Source organism: Cherax quadricarinatus, chromosome 42, assembly GCF_038502225.1.
Source record: "Cherax quadricarinatus isolate ZL_2023a chromosome 42, ASM3850222v1, whole genome shotgun sequence".
NCBI classification, from domain to species: domain Eukaryota; kingdom Metazoa; phylum Arthropoda; class Malacostraca; order Decapoda; family Parastacidae; genus Cherax; species Cherax quadricarinatus.
In genome coordinates this window covers 23,279,666-23,296,652 of record NC_091333.1, presented here as the reverse complement: position 1 = coordinate 23,296,652, position 16,987 = coordinate 23,279,666, and the positions used below count along the sequence as shown (strand labels likewise).

The window sequence follows — 16,987 nt, the reverse complement described above, 5'->3', positions numbered from 1 at the left end:
TTGTTTTAATTTAGAAACATGCTATACAACTAATATTTCAACTTACAAGTTATAATCCTGATGTTTCAACTTACAAACACATTATGTTTTTTGTTTTTTCAACCTACAAGCAAGCTGTGTTCCTATTCAACTTGCATACACGTTATATTCCCAGGATTTTAATTTGCAAATTTTCTGCAGAAAACTAGTACAAAAGATGGTTATGTTTCATATGTTTGTACTGCAGATCTGATACATTTGTACGTACAGATATACATAACTTGGAGCATTAATAAGAATCACCCTTTACAGTACTTTTTATACACATTTCCTGTATACCTGGAGATGGTTTCAGGGACCAATGCCCCTGCAGTCTGGTCTGTGACTAGGCCTGTATGCATAATTATTACAGAGTAATTATCTATGTGTAATTATAGGAGTAGATATATACCATGGAGTTTTAATTCATCCAAACATTTTAAAGCCTTCCAGTGATTATGACACTACTTTCCAACTGTCTCTTCTCCAATGTTTTTTTATTATCATAATGGATGCTTTTAGTTCACATAAGTGCTAGTTCCAAAAAATCTTCTCTGTTTCCTTTTATCTTTGATTTTTTTTTTTTTAACATATCGGCCATCTCCCACAAAGGTAACGTAACCAAACATTCTTGCAGTACGTATCTTGCCAAAACTGCCCAGACGTCATCACAATTCATATGACCCTACAACATGCAATATCGCCAACCCTTACTGAAAGTGTAGGTGCTACACTTCCTACCTCCAGGACTCAAGTTTGGATGACCTGACACTCAAACAGTACATCAAGCCATAAGCAGCACTCACCTCCACCCACTCATATGTAACATGCTCACACATGCCTGCCAGATGTTCAAGCCCCTACAACTCTAACTTTTACCCCATCCTTTCAACCTTTCCTAGAATGACCCCTACTCCTCCTCCCTTCTACCCCAGATTCATAAACCCTCTTGGTTATTCTATTCTGCCCCATCCTCTTTAAATGTTCAAACTACTTCAACAAATCCTCCATGTCTCTTTAAATTATACCTTTATTGAACCTGCACTGTTTTCTTATTTCTACATCCCAAATTCTCTGCATAATGTTCACACCACACACTGCTCTCAAACATGACATTTCCACTGCCTCCAGTCTCCTCCTTGTTGCACTATTTAAACCCTGAGTCTCATACCCACATACAAGTACGTATTAGTACCACTATACCACTGATGGGTTGTGAGTTTTACTACACCTTCGTGTCTGGTGCTTTACCCATTTTCTTGCTTGCCACACACTTCTTAACACACCACCTACCTTTTGTCCCCTTCAAAAATCCCTAGTGCTTGATCTTGTCTTTCAGGGACCCTATCTGCCAATACCTCCACTGACAGATATCAATTCATTTAATTCTTCCATATGCCCTCCCTACAATCTGATATCCAGTCTTTCATTACCTTCTTTTTTTTGTTACCCTTGTAATCTTGCTCTTTTCTATGTTCACTTTAATTTTCTTCTTTTACATACACTCCAAAATTCATGCAGCAACTTTTGCAATTTCACCTCAAAATCTCTCATAAGAACTGTTATGACAATGCATATGATTATTACATCTTTTTCTTCTGTATTCCAAGCACTACATTTCCAGTGGCTTTAGTCTCTCTTTTTAATTCACGTTCTTAACTCCGAAATTCTTTAACTCTGATATGTAATTCTGTTTGGTTTATGTTTCTTAAGATGAAACCATAATGCAGTTCTACACTTCATTTTGCACCAATATATGAATTTTGTTTAAGCAATTGTTTATGCTTATAATGTAGCATACTTGTAGACTGTGGCAAAGTTCGTTACTACTGTATAAGACTATCACTACTGCATCCACACTAATCAAGCATTTTTGGACAACACCACAACCCAACCCATATTTTGGCCTACCACACAGGTCTTCTTCAGCAGACTGTAATCATGTGTATAATTGTACAGTGGAACCTCTGCTCACGAGTTTAGTCCATTCCATGACCTAGCTCATAACCCAATCTGCTCGTATGCTTAGTCAATCTTCCTCATTTAACCCTTAAATGGTCCAAACGTATATATACGTTCACGTGCGTAGCGCCCCAAACATATATATACGTTTCCTTTGTCATTCATTCAACATTGCCACGATAAGCCAGAGTCACCTAGGCATTAGAGAATGGGTGTGCGCACTCACTGTGTGCCATATTAAAATAATTGGGGATGCCTGGGTACCATATGCTCTTTTTACCTTTAAAAAAAAAAAAGTTTTTTTTTCTCTCAAAAAATTTGGGGTGCTACGCGAGTGAACGTATATATACGTTTGGACCGTTTAAGGGTTAAATTAACTGAAATGCCATTAATCTGTTTCAGCAGAATTCCTGCTCTCAGGAGGCAAAACAAAATACTTCAATACATATAATGTTAATATCAACTCTATGGTTTATTTATCTATCACAATTCATCTAATAACACAGAAACCTGATACATATACTCTAGAATGAATAAAATATGTCATTGTGTGACAAGTGGTGGCGGCCATTCCCGCTCTGAAAACATCTTCCCATACTTCCCCTCGCTTGTGTTTATCTATGATTTCATGCTTTACTTCCATGGACATCATCTTTTTCTTCTCAGCACTGTCCTTTGTACTTACTTTCTTAGAACCCATGGTTAGGAAAAAGGTATTTGGCAAAATAACTGCACAAAACATAAGCAAAACACGAGAGAAATCTTTCCACCATGAGGTAAGCATGTGCACTGGTGATGGTGAGCAGTGTTGTGGTATTCACTGTGCCATTTAGTGGCAGCATTCTGAAGCTCACTTGTTATTATATTATTATAATTACTATCATATTATTATTATACGTATTATTATTACATGTATTATATGTTATATTACATTATTATTATTATTATATGTTATGTTACATTATTATTATAATGGGGAAGCGCTAAACCTGTAGGATTATACAGTACCTGTGGGGGAGAGGGAATGGAAGGTACTATTCCAGCTTAATTTAGGGAACTGGAGCACTGATACAATTCTCTAGATCAAGAGCCCCTCACCAGTGTCAAGGAACCTCCCTTGTGGGGAAAGCTCACAACCTGAATTTTGGTTTGCATCCAGGAGCAAAAAATTGACCAAGCGACAGCTTGTATCCTGAAAAACTTGCATGATGGTGGGGCACTTGTAAGCAGAGGTTCCACTGTATAATTTTTATCAAAATTTTCTAAAATTTCATGGAAATTTATATTATTTTGGGTCTTACTTAAAGCCTGGCTCACTTCATCAAAATGATTTGGTTTTCTACTGAGCGTAAGATTATTTAGCATCATGTAAAAACATGTAGTCATGTAGTTACTTATATATGAATATTATAAAATGTTAAAACTGGTGCTAGTGGAAAATCAGCAATGACTGTCCCATTAATACACTTTTCCTTCACAGACAAAATTTCTCCCTATTTTAGTGGGCAAAATTAGACTTTTACAGAGAATTCCACAAGAAATTTTAAAGCAAAAATTTAATAAATTGATTCAGCACAATTGGTTCTACATTGTATACAAATGCACAACTTAAGTGTCTGTTAACAAGTTGTTTTACAGACATTTTATGACTTTCATCTGCCTTTTTCAGTTTTATGAACACTAAATTCACCCAAAAGACTGGTATACTTGTAAGGTCCTCCAAACAAACTGTATACCTATATACACGTTATCGTGAAACACAGCCGGAACAATGTTGCAGTTTTATCTTTATTAAACAACAACTTTCACGACCTCCTCACCACTTGTAAATACTTCAGTTGACCTTCTCCTCCTGTCTTCTCTTTGATACTGAATGATCCTTTTTAAAGTGTGGATCTGTACCCCTTGTACTAGCAACCCCTGCACCAGCAACCCCCGCACCATTAATACCCGTAACAGCAGCCCCTGCAGCAAACCTTTGCACAAGTAATCACTGCACCAGCAACCCCTGCACCAGCAACCCCCACACCATTAATACCCGTAACAGCAGCCCCTGCAGCAAACCTTTGCACAAGTAATCACTGCACCAGCAACCCCTGCACCAGCAACCTTTGCACCAGCAGCCCCTGCACCAACAACCACTGCACCCACAGCCCCTGCAACAGCAATCATGGCACCAGTAATCCCCACACCAACAGCTCCTGCACCAGCAACCCCTGCACCAGCAACCATGGCACCAGTAATCCCCACACAAACAGCCCCTGCACTAAGAACCTTTGCACCAGCAGCCCCCTGCACCAATAACCTTTGCAAGAGCAACCTTTGTACCAGCAACTCCTGCACCAGCAACCTTTGCACCAGAATCCCGTGCACCAACAACCACTGCACCAGCAGCCCCAGCAGCCCCCACACCAGTAACCCTTGCATCAGGAACCCCTGCACCAGCTACTCCAGCACCAGCAACTCCAGCACCAGCAACCCCTGTACGAGCATCCCTTGCACCAGCAGCCCCTGCACCAGCAACCCTTGCACCAGCAGCCCCTGCACCAGCAACCCTTGCACCAGCAGCCCCTGCACCAACAACACCTGTACCAGCAACCCTTGCATCAGGAACCCTTGCACCAGCAACCCTTGCACCAGCAGCCCCTGCACAAACAGCCAATTCAACAGCAACTCCTGCACCAGCAACCATTGCACTAGCAGTGCCTGCACCAACAACCCTTGCACCAGCAACCCTTGCACCAGCAGTGCCTGCACCAGTAGTGCCTGCACCAGCAGCCCCTGCACCATCAACCCATGCATCAGCAGCCCCTGCACCAGCAACCCTTGCATCAGCAGCCCCTGCACGAGCAACTCCTGAACGAGCAACTCCTGCACCAGCAACCCCTGTACCAGCAACTCCTGCAAGAGCAACCCCTGCACGAGCAACCCCTGCACCAGCAACCCCTGCACGAGCAACCCCTGCACCAGCAACTCCTGCACGAGCAACCCCTGCACCAGCAACTCCTGCAGAGCATCCCCTGGATCAGCAACCCCTGCACCAGTAACTCCTGCACGAGCATCCCCTGGATCAGCAACCCCTGCACCAGTGTTGCAACCCCTGAATGGGTTGCAATGATTATTATGTATATATATATAATGTATATTACCTTTTCATATAATTTTATATTGCTTATATTTGCGATAATAGCTAAATCGTAAATGTATTGCTTTATAGTATTGTTATTTGACTTATGTTGTTAGAATGTAACATATTAAGTGCTCAGTTCAAGTCTTGATTGTCAAACTACTGTAATTATTGCTTGTAGCTCGTTAGACTGCCGGCTTCTGAGCTGCAGTTGTCCATGTAGCTATCACGTGATCGAGGGGGGGGGGGTGTCCTCACCTCGCCTAAAGTATTCAGTCTGCTCTAGACTCTCTTGGTGGTTGGACAGAATGTCTGTCTCATTATTCTTGTTAGTTCTGTAGAACTCTGTTCACAGAACCTTGTACAGTGGACCCCCGCATACCGGACGCTTTGATCGCTAAAATTTTGCCTCGCATATCGCCCAAAAACCCGCTCACCGCCCTTCGTCCGAGACGCGTCCAATGTGCGGCCTAAGCCAGCCTCATATGTTCCGCCGGTGGCATTGTTTACCAGCCAGCCTCCGCGGTAACATCCAAGCATACAATCGGAATATTTCGTATTATTACAGTGTTTTCGGTGCTTTATCTGGAAAATAAGTGACCATGGGCCCCAAGAAAGCTTCTAGTTCCAACCCTACAGCAATAAGGGTTAGAATTCCAATAGAGATGAAGAAAGAGATCATTGATAAGTATGAAAGTGGAGTGCGTATTGCCGACCTGGTCAGGTTGTACAAGAAACCCAAATCAACCATCTCTACTATTGTGGGCAACAGAAAGGCAATCAAGGAAGCTGTTCTTGCCAAAGGTTTAACTGTGTTTTCGAAACAGAGATCGCAAGTGATGGAAGATGTCGAGAGACTCTTATTGGTGTGGATAAATGAAAAACAGCTAGCAGGAGATAGCGTTTCTCAAGCGATCATAAGCGAAAAGGCTAGGAAGTTGCATGAGGATTTAATTAAAAAAAGGCCTGCAACTAGTGATGATGTGAGTGAATTTAAGGCCAGCAAAGGTTGGTTTGAGAGATTTAAGAAGCGTAGTGGCATACATAGTGTGATAAGGCATGGTGAGGCTGCCAGTTCGGACCACAAAGCGGCTGAAAAATATGTGCAGGAATTCAAGGAGTGCATAGACAGTGAAGGACTGAAACCTGAACAAGTGTTTAATTGTGATGAAACAGGCCTGTTTTGGAAGAAAATGCCAAGCAGGACCTACATTACTCAGGAGGAAAAGGCACTCCCAGGACATAAGCCTATGAAAGACAGGCTTACTTTGTTGATGTGTTCCAATGCTACTGGTGATTGCAAAGTGAAGCCTTTATTAGTGTATCACTCTGAAACTCCCAGACCGTTCAGGCAAAAGAATGTCCTCAAGGAAAATTTGTGTGTGCTGTGGAGGGCAAACAGTAAGGCATGGGTCACTAGGGCCTTTTTCTATGACTGGTTACACCATGCATTTGCCCCCAATGTGAAAGATTAGCTAACTGAAAAGAAATTAGAACTTAAGTGCCTCCTGGTGTTAGACAATGCCCCTGGTCATCCTACAGACGTGGCAGAGCGACTTTATGGGGACATGAAATTCATTAAGGTGAAGTTTTTGCCTCCTAATACCACTCCTCTCCTGCAGCCCATGGACCAGCAGGTTATTGCAAACTTCAAAAAACTGTACACAAAAGCTCTGTTTGAAAGGTGCTTTGAAGTGACCTCAGAAACTCAACTGACTCTAAGAGACTTTTGGAGAGATCACTTTAATATCCTCAATTGCGTAAACCTTATAGGTAAGGCTTGGGAGGGAGTGACTAAGAAGACCTTGAACTCTGCTTGGAAGAAACTGTGGCCAGAATGTGTAGACAAAAGGGATTTTGAAGGGTTTGAGGCTAACCCTGAGAGGAGTATGCCAGTTGAGGAATCAATTGTGGCATTGGGGAAGTCCTTGGGGTTGGAGGTTAGTGGGGATGATGTGGAAGAGTTGGTGGAGGAGGACAATGAAGAACTAACCACTGATGAGCTGATAGATCAACTTCAAGAGCAAGAGGCCAGACCTGAGGAAACTGGTTCAAAGGACGGGAGAGAGAAATTGAAGGAATTGCCTACTACAAAGATTAAGGAAATCTGTGCAATGTGGCTGAAAGTGCAAACCTTTATGGATGAAAATCACCCTCACACAGCTATTGCAAGCCGTGCTGGTGACTATTACACTGACAATGTTGTGAAACACTTTAGGGAAGTCACAAAGGAACGAGAGGTACAGGCCACTATGGACAGATATGTTGTGCGAAAGAAGTCCAGTGACTCTGAAGCTGGTCCTAGTGGCATTAAAAGAAGAAGGGAAGTAACCCCAGAAAAGGACTCGACACCTCAAGTCTTAATGGAAGGGGATTCCCCTTCTAAACACTAACACTCTCTCCCCTCCTCCCATCCCATCAATCATCACCAGATCTTCAATAAAAGTAAGTGTCATGTAATTGTGCATGCCTTTTTCAGTTTGTGTGTATTAAAATTAACATTTCATGTGGTAAAATTTTTTTTTTTCATACTTTTGGGTGTCTTGCACGGATTAATTTGATTTCCATTATTTCTTATGGGGAAAATTCATTCGCATACCGAACATTTCGCATAACAGCCAGCCCTCTTGCACGGATTAAGGTCGCTATGCGGGGGTCCACTGTATAGACTTAGTGATTTTCGACGTTGTACTGAGGTTGTGTGTCGCATAGACACTCTGAGTATCTCAGGTCCTGAGCTTTAGCTTCTCACCTAATTTATACTGGTTTCTGTGTATTATCACAGTCGGGGATTTTCTTATGCTGAACTTAGATTCAGTAGTATGGGAGTTTTGTGACTTTTGTGGAGGATCTGCTGAAGGTCCCTACTTAGTGTCGTTATATTAGCTCCTTGTCCTGATTGTGTCGCAGTTGCTTGTTGTATTGCTATTGGGCTTAGCATTCTTTTTTGTTCAAGCAGACTGTTCTGGTTGCCAGTCGGTTAAGAAGTTAGTTTATGAGAGGACTTTGTTAGTCACTTGTTTAAGTCTAGTCGAGTCGTGAGACATAGTGAACTACTTAGAGCACTTACACACATACACACTTACTTGTACATATTTGTAATATCTTATTAAATGTTAATGTACCAGACGGTACTTAAGAATTATAAATGTGATATGTGCTTTCAGCACAATAATATTGTACTCGAGAGAAGTGATATTATTTTGATTACTGTGATTAATTTAATTTAATTTAATTTGATAATATACCACTAGACTTAATAAATTTATTAAATTTTAATTTCTCTAGTTAGTAGCCTACCAGTTGTAATCCCGAAGCACTATTGAATCATACTGATCTCTAATGGATAATTGGACAAGGATACTGACTACTTGTTACGAAAACCCAGTAACAGGCTGGATGCTAGAAGGGCAGTCCTTTCTAGTATTCACTGGAGATCTCTAAGCTTTTAGATTCGCATTTTTTGTAACAACCAGCAACTCCTGCACGAGCATCCCCTGCACCAGCAGCTCCTGCACGAGCAACCCCTGTGCCAGCAACTCCTGCACCAGCAACTCCTGCACGAGCAACCCCTGTGCCAGCAACTCCTGCACCAGCAACTCCTGTACAAGCAACCCCTGCACCAGCAACTCCTGCACGAGCAACCCCTGTGCCAGCAACTCCTGCACCAGCAACTCCTGCACGAGCAACCCCTGTGCCAGCAACTCCTGCACCAGCAACCCCTGTACCGGCAACTCCTGCACCAGCAACTCCTGTACGAGCAACCCATGGATCAGCAACCCCTGCACCAGTAACTCCTGCATAAGCATCCCCTGCACCAGCAACCCTGCAATCAACATTGTTGGTTAAGCTTGTCTTTTACTTCTGGATGTAATCAGACTGATGGATTGATTATGTCAACTCCAGGCTGAGGGACCGATTAACTCCTTCTAATCTTCACAATTCTTCTCTGTATAGGACTGATGAAGCCAATGTGAGGTGAAACCTTTCCTCAGTAAAGATATCCAAGTGTAGCACCTGTGTCTTAATTTATCAATTTGTGGCTTCTCTGAGTCATTCATCTAAAATGTTTAGCAACACATCATATCATAAATATCATAAACTAATCAACATACAGTAAACCATCGATAAAACAGACTTTTATACATCAGATATCAGCTAAAACAGACAAATCTGACTGAACAAAAGTTCAGCAAATACGCTGAAAGATGTGTCCCATAATACTAACAATGCTGTTGACCAAACTTAAGTGTGGGACGGAGGTCCAGTCTGGTTGTACCTGGGATAAAGACGACCAACTCTCATCCATTACAAATGTATCTGGTCCAGATTTCATTCACTACCACCATTCAATAAAACCATGGATGGTAGTATACGACGGTGATAGTGGATGATAGCAATGGAAGGTAGCAGAAGATGGTGTGTGATGGTGACAGTGGATGGTGGTGTGTGATGGTGGCAGTGGATGGTGGTGTGTGATGGTGGCAGTGGATGGTGGTGTGTGATGGTGCCAGTTGATGGTGGTGTGTGATGGTGGCAGTGGATGGTGGTGTGTGATGGTGGCAGTGGATGGTGGTGTGTGATGGTGCCAGTTGATGGTGGTGTGTGATGGTGGCAGTGGATGGTGGTGTGTGATGGTGGTGTGTGATGGTGGCAGTGGATGGTGGTGTGTGATGGTGCCAGTTGATGGTGGTGTGTAATGGTGGCAGTTGGTGGTGGTGTGTGATGGTGGCAGTTGATGGTGATGTGTGATGGAGGCAGTTGATGGTGGTGTGTGATGCTGGAAGTTGATGGTGGTGTGTGATGGTGGCATTTGATGGTGGTGTGTGATGGTGGCAGTTGATGGTGGCAGTTGATGGTGTCAGTTGATGGTGGTGTGTGATGGTGCCAGTTGATGGTGGTGTGTGATGGTGGTGTGTGATGGTGGTGTGTGATGGTGGCAGTTGAAGGTGGTGTGTGATGGTGCCAGCTGATGGCGGTGTGTGATGGTGCCAGGTGATAGTGTGTGATGGTGGCAGTGGATGGTGGTGTGTGATGGTGGGAGTGGATGGTGGTGTCTGATGGTGGCAGTGGATGGTAGTTTATAATGGTGGCAGTGCATGGTGTGTGATGGTGGCAATGGATGGTGGTGTGTGATGGTGGCAGTGAATGGTAGTGTGTGATGGTGGCAGTGAATGGTAGTGTGTGATGATGGCAGTGGATGGTGGTTTATAATGGTGGCAGTGCATGGTGTGTGATGGAGGCAGTGGATGGTGGTGTCTGATGGTGGCAGTGGATGGTGGTGTGTGATGGTGGCAGTGGATGGTGGTGTGTGATGGTGGCAGTGGATGGTGGTGTGTGATGGCGGCAGTGCATGATAGTGTGTGATGGTGGTAGTGGATGGTGTGTGATGGTGGCAGTAGATGGTGCTGTGTGATGGAGGCAGTTAATGGTGTGTGATAGTGGCAGTGGATGGTGGAACATGTTGGTGGCAGTGGACGGTAGTGTGTGATGATGGCAGTGGACGGTGGTGTGTGATGGTGGAAGTGGATGGTTGTGTGATGGTGGCAGTGCATGGTGTGTGATGGTGGCAGTGGATGGTGGTGTGTGATGGTGGTGTGTGATGGTGGCAGTGGATGGTGGTGTGTGATGGTAGCAGTGGATGGTGGCGTGTGATGGCGGCAGTAAATGGTGGTGTGTGATGGTGGCAGTGCATGGTAGTGTGTGATGGTGGCAGTGAATGGTAGTGTGTGATGGTGGCAGTGAATGGTAGTGTGTGATGATGGCAGTAAATGGTAGTGTCTGTTGATGGCAGTGAATGGTACTATCTGGTGATGGCAGTGGATGGTAGCGTGTGATGGTGGAAGTGGATGGTGATACATGATGGTGACAGAGGATGGTCGTATGTCATGGTGGCAGTGGATGGTGGAGCGTGATGGTGGCAGTGGATGGAGTGTGATGGTGGAAGTGGATGGTGGTGTGACATGGTGGCAGTGGATGTTAGCGTGTGATGGTGGCAGTGGAAGATAAGTGTGTGATGGTTGCAGTGGATGGTGGAGTGTGATGGTGGCAGTGGATGGAGTGTGATGGTGGCAGTGGATGAGTGTGATGGTGGCAGTGGATGTGGAGTGTGATGGAGCAGTGGATGGTGTGTGATGGTGGCAGTGGCTGGTGGTGTGACATGGTTGTAGTGGATGGTAGTGTGTGATGGTGGCAGTGGATGGTAGTGTGTAATGGTGGCAGTGGATGGTAGTGTGTGATGGTTGCAGTGGATGGTGGAGTGTGATGGTGGCAGTGGATGATAGCATGTGATGGTGGCAGTGGATGGAAGAGTGTGATGGTGGCAGTGGATGGTGGAGTGTGATGGTGGCAGTGGATGGTGGAGTGTGATGGTGGCAGTGGATGTTTGTGTGATGGTGGCAGTGGGTGGAAGAGTGTGATGGTGGCAGTGGATGGTGGAGTGTGATGGTGGCAGTGGATGGTAGTGTGTGATGGTGGCAGTTGTTGGTGGAGTGTGATGGTGGCAATGGATGGTAATGTGTGATGGTTGCAGTGGATGGTGGAGTTTGGTGGTGGCAGTGGATGATAGTGTGTGATGGTGGCAGTGGACGGTGGAGTGTGATGATGGCAGTGGAGTAGTGTGTGATGGTGGCAGTGGATGGTGATACGTGATGTTGACAGTGGATGTCAGTTAATGAAGGTGGCAGTGGATGGTGGAGTGTGATGGTGGCAGTGGATGGAATGTGATGGTGGTAGTGGATGGTGGTGTGTGATAGTTGCAGTAGATGGTGGAGTGTGATGGTGGCAGTGGATGTTACCATGTGATGGTGGCAGTGGATGGTGGAGTGTGATGGTGGCAGTGGATGTTTGTGTGATGGTGGAAGTGGGTGGAAGAGTGTGATGGTGGCAGTGGATGGTGGAGTGTGATGGTGGCAGTGGATGGTAGTGTGTGATGGTGGCAGTTGTTGGTGGAGTGTGATGGTGGCAATGGATGGTAATGTGTGATGGTTGCAGTGGATGGTGGAGTTTGGTGGTGGCAGTGGATGATAGTGTGTGATGGTGGCAGTGGACGGTGGAGTGTGATGATGGCAGTGGAGTAGTGTGTGATGGTGGCAGTGGATGGTGATACGTGATGTTGACAGTGGATGTCAGTTAATGAAGGTGGCAGTGGATGGTGGAGTGTGATGGTGGCAGTGGATGGTGGTGTGTGATAGTTGCAGTAGATGGTGGAGTGTGATGGTGGCAGTGGATGTTAGCATGTGATGGTGGCAGTGGATGGTGGCAATGGATGGTGGTGTGTGACGGTGACAATGGATGGTGGAGTGTGATGGTGGCAGTGGATGATGGAGTTTGATGGTGGCGTTGGATGGTGGGGTGTGATGGTGGCAATGGATGGCGGCAGTGGATGGTAGTGTGTAACGATGGCAGTGGACGGTGGAGTGTGATGGTGGCAGTGGATGGTGGAGTGTAATGGTGGCAATGGATGGTAGTGTGTAATGATGGCAGTGGATGATGGCAGTGGATGGTGGCAGTGGATCGTGGTGTTTGATGGTGGCAGTGGATGTTGGTGTGTGATGGTGGCAGTGGATGGTGGTACGTCATGGTGGCAGTGGATGGTGGTACGTCATGGTGGCAGTGGATGGTGGTACGTCATGGTGGCAGTGGATGGTGGTACGTCATGGTGGCAGTGGATGGTGGTACGTCATGGTGGCAGTGGATGGTGGTACGTCATGGTGGCAGTGGATGGTGGTACGTCATGGTGGCAGTGGATGGTGGGGTGTGATGGTGGCAGTGGATGGGGGAGTGTGATGGTGGCAGTGGATGGTGGAGTGTGATGGTGGCAGTGGATGGTGGAGTGATGGTGGCAGTGGATGGTGGAGCATGATGGTGGCAGTGGATCGTGGTGTGTGATGGTGGCAGTGGATGGTGGTACGTCATGGTGGCAGTGTATGGTGGCAGTGGATGGTGAAGTGTGATGGTGGCAGTGGATGGTGGAGCGTGATGGTGGCAGTGGATGGTGGGAGTGGATCGTGGTGTGTGATGGTGGCAGTGGATGGTGGAGTGTGATGGTGGCAGTGGATGGTGGAGTGTGATGGTGGCAGTGGATGGTGGAGTGTGATGATGGCAGTGGATCGTGGTGTTTGATGGTGGCAGTGGATGGTGGTGTTTAGTGGAGTGGATGGCAGTGTATGGTGGCAGTGGATGGTGGAGTGTGATGGTGGCAGTGGATGGTGGAGCGTGATGGTGGCAGTGGATGGTGGTGTGTGATGGTGGCAGTGGATGGTGGCAGTGGATGGTGGCAGTGGATGGTGGCAGTGGATGGTGGCAGTGGATGGTGGCAGTGGATGGTGGCAATGTGATGGTGGCAGTGGATGGTGGAGTGCGATGGTGGCAGTGGATGGTGAAGTGTGATGGTGGATGTGGATGGTGGTGTGTGATGGTGGGAGTGGATCGTGGTGTGTGATGGTGGCAGTGGATGGTGGAGTGTGATGGTGGCAGTGGATGGTGGAGTGTGATGGTGGCAGTGGATCGTGGTGTTTGATGGTGGCAGTGGATGGTGGAGCGTGATGGTGGCAGTGGATGGTGGTGTTTAATGGTGGCAGTGGATGGCAGTGTGTGATGGTGGCAGTGGATGGTAGTAGGGAATGGTGGCAGTGGATGGTAGCAGGGGATGGTGGCAATGGATGGTGGCGTTTGATGGATGGTGGCAGTGGATGGTGGCAGTGGATGGTGGAGTGTGATGGTGGCAGTGGATGGTGGCGCGATGGTGGATGGATGGCAGTGGATGGTGGCAGTGGATGGTGGCAGTGGATGATGGCAGTGGATGGTGGCAGTGCGATGGTGGCAGTGGATGGTGGAGTGTGATGGTGGCAGTGGATGGTGGAGCACGATGGTGGCAGTGGATTGTGGAATGTGATGGTGGCAGTGGATGGTGGCAGTGGATGGTGGCAGTGGATGGTGGCAGTGGATGGTGTCAGTGGATGGTGGCAGTGGATGGTGTCAGTGGATGGTGGCAGTGGATGGTGTCAGTGGATGGTGGCAGTGGATGGTGGCAGTGGATGGTGGCAGTGGATGGTGTCAGTGGATGGTGGCAGTGGATGGTGGAGTGTGATGGTGGCAGTGGATGGTGGAGTGTGATGGTGGCAGTGGATGGTGGAGTGTGATGGTGGCAGTGAATGGTGGAGTGTGATGGTGACAGTGGATGGTGGAGTGTGATGGTGACAGTGGATGGTGGAGCGTGATGGTGGCAGTGGATGGTGGTGTTTAATGGTGGCAGTGGATGGCAGTGTGTGATGGTGGCAGTGGATGGTAGAGTGTGATGGTGGCAGTGGATGGTGGAGCGTGATGGTGGCAGTGGATCGTGGTGTTTGATGGTGGCAGTGGATGGTGGCAGTGGATGGTGGAGTGTGATGGTGGCAGTGGATGGTGGAGCGCGATGGTGGCAGTGGATCGCAGTGTTTGGTGGCAGTGGATGGTGGAATGTGATGGTGGCAGTGGATGGTGGAGTGCGATGGTGGCAGTGGATGGTGGAGTGTGATGGTGGCAGTGGATGGTGGAGTGTGATGGTGGCAGTGGATGGTGGAGTGTGATGGTGGCAGTGGATGGTGGAGTGTGATGGTGGCAGTGAATGGTGGAGTGTGATGGTGACAGTGGATGGTGGAGTGTGATGGTGGAGTGTGATGGTGGCAGTGGATGGTGGAGTGTGATGGTGGCAGTGGATGGTGGAGTGTGATGGTGGCAGTGGATGGTGGAGTGTGATGGTGGCAGTGGATGGTGGAGTGTGATGGTGGCAGTGGATGGTGGAGTGTGATGGTGGCAGTGGATGGTGGAGTGTGATGGTGGCAGTGGATGGTGGAGTGTGATGGTGGCAGTGCATGGTGGAATGTGATAGTGGCAGTGGATGGTGGTGTGAGATGGTGGTGTGAGATGGTGGTAGTGGATGGTGGTGTGTGATGGTGACAGTCGTTAGTAGTGTCTGATGGCTTGTGACGTTTGATGGTGCAGTGGATGGTAGTGTGTGATTGTGGCAGTGGATGGTGGTGTGTGATGGTGGCGGAGGATGGTGGAGTGTGATGGTGGCAATGGATGGTGTGTGATGGTGGCAATAGATGGTGGTGTGTGATGGTGGCAATGGATGGTGGTGTGTGATGGTGGAGTGTGATGGTGGCAGTGGATGGTGGAGAGTGATAGTGACAGTGGATGGTAGTGTGTGATGGTGGCAGTAGATTGTGGAGTGTGATGGTGGCAGTGGGTGGTGGTGTGTGATGGTGGCAGTGGACGGTGGTGTGTGATGTTGGCAGAGGATGGTGGAGTGTGATGGTGGCAGAGGATGGTGGAGTGTGATGGTGGCAATGGATGGTGGTATGTGATGGTGGCAGTGGATGGTAGTGAGTGATGGTGGCAGTGGATTGTGGAGCGTGATGGTGGCAGTGGATGGTAGTGTGTGATGGTGGCAGTGGATGGTGGTGTGTGATGGTGGCAGTGGATGGTGGGGTGTGAGGGGTATCAGTGGATGGTGGTGTCTGATGGTGGCAGTGGATAGAGGTGTGTGATGGTGGCAGTGGATGCTGGTGTGTGGTGGTGGCAGTGGATGGTGGGGTGAGAGGGGTATCAGTGGATGGTGTGTCTGATGGTGGCAGCGGATGGAGGTGTGTGATGGTGGCAATGGATGGTAGTGTGATGGAGGCAGTGGATGGTAATGTGATAGTGGCAGTGGATGGTAGTGTGTGATGGTGGGAGTGGATGGTAGTGTCACGGTGGCACTGGATGGTGGTGTGTGATAGAAGCAGTAGATGGTGGTATGTGATGGTGACAGTGGATGGTAGTGTGTGATAGTGGCAGTGGATGGTAGTGTGATGGTGGCAGTGGATGGTGCTGTGTGATGGTGTTAGCCGATGGTGGTGGGTGATGGTTGCAGTGGATGGTGGTGTGTGATGGTGGCAGTGGATAGTGGTGTGTGATGGTGGCAGTGGATGTTAGTGAGTGATGGTGGCTGGATGGTAGTGTGTGATGGTGGCAGTGGATGGTGGAGTGTGATGGTGGCAGTGAATGGTGGAGTTTGATGGTGGCAGTGGATGGTGGTGTGTGATGGTGGCAGTGGATGGTGGTGTGTGATGGTGGCAGTGGATGGTGGTGTGTGAGGGTGGTAGTGGATGGTGGTGTGTGAGGGTGGCAGCGGATGGTGGTGTGTGATGGTGGCAGTGGATGGTGGTGTGTGATGGTGGCAGTGGATGGTGGTGTGTGAGGGTGGTAGTGGATGGTGGTGTGTGAGGGTGGCAGTGTATGGTGGTGTGTGATGGTGGCAGTGGATGGTGTGTGACGGTTCCAGTGGATGGTGGTGTTTAATGGTGGGAGTGGATGGTGTTTGATAGTGACAGTGGATGATGGTGTTTGATGGTGGCAGTGGATGGTGGTATGTGATGGTGGCAGTGGATGGTGGTGTGTGTGGGTGGCAGTGGATGGTAGTGTGTGAAGATGGTAGTGGATGGTAGCGTGTGATGGTGGCAGTGGATGGTGGCAGTGGATGGTAGTGTGTGATGGTGGCAGTGGATGGTAGTGTGTGATGGTGGCAGTGAATGGTGTGATGGTGGCAGTGGATGGTGTGTGATGGTGGCAGTGGACGGAAGCGTGTGATGGTGGCAGTGAAGGTTAGTGTCTGATGGTGGCAGTGGATGGTGGAACGTGATGGTGGCAGTGGATGGTGGAGTGTGATGGTGGCAGTGGATGATAATATGAGATGGTGGCAGAGGATGGTGATACGTGATGATGGTGGTATGTGATGGTGGCAGTGGATGGTGGTGTGTGTGGGTGGCAGTGGATGGTAGTGTGTGAAGATGGTAGTGGATGGTAGCGTGTGATGGTGGCAGTGGATGGTGGCAGTGGATGGTAGTGTGTGATGGT

General features: G+C 47.7%; 1 protein-coding gene across 21 annotated transcripts in view; it reads right to left on the bottom strand.

Moving 5' to 3' along the window:
• Positions 1-16,987, bottom strand: part of LOC128695680 (synaptotagmin binding cytoplasmic RNA interacting protein) — a 1,077,764-nt gene that overhangs the window by 166,255 nt on the left and 894,522 nt on the right. The gene's annotated exons all lie outside the window — the stretch shown is intronic.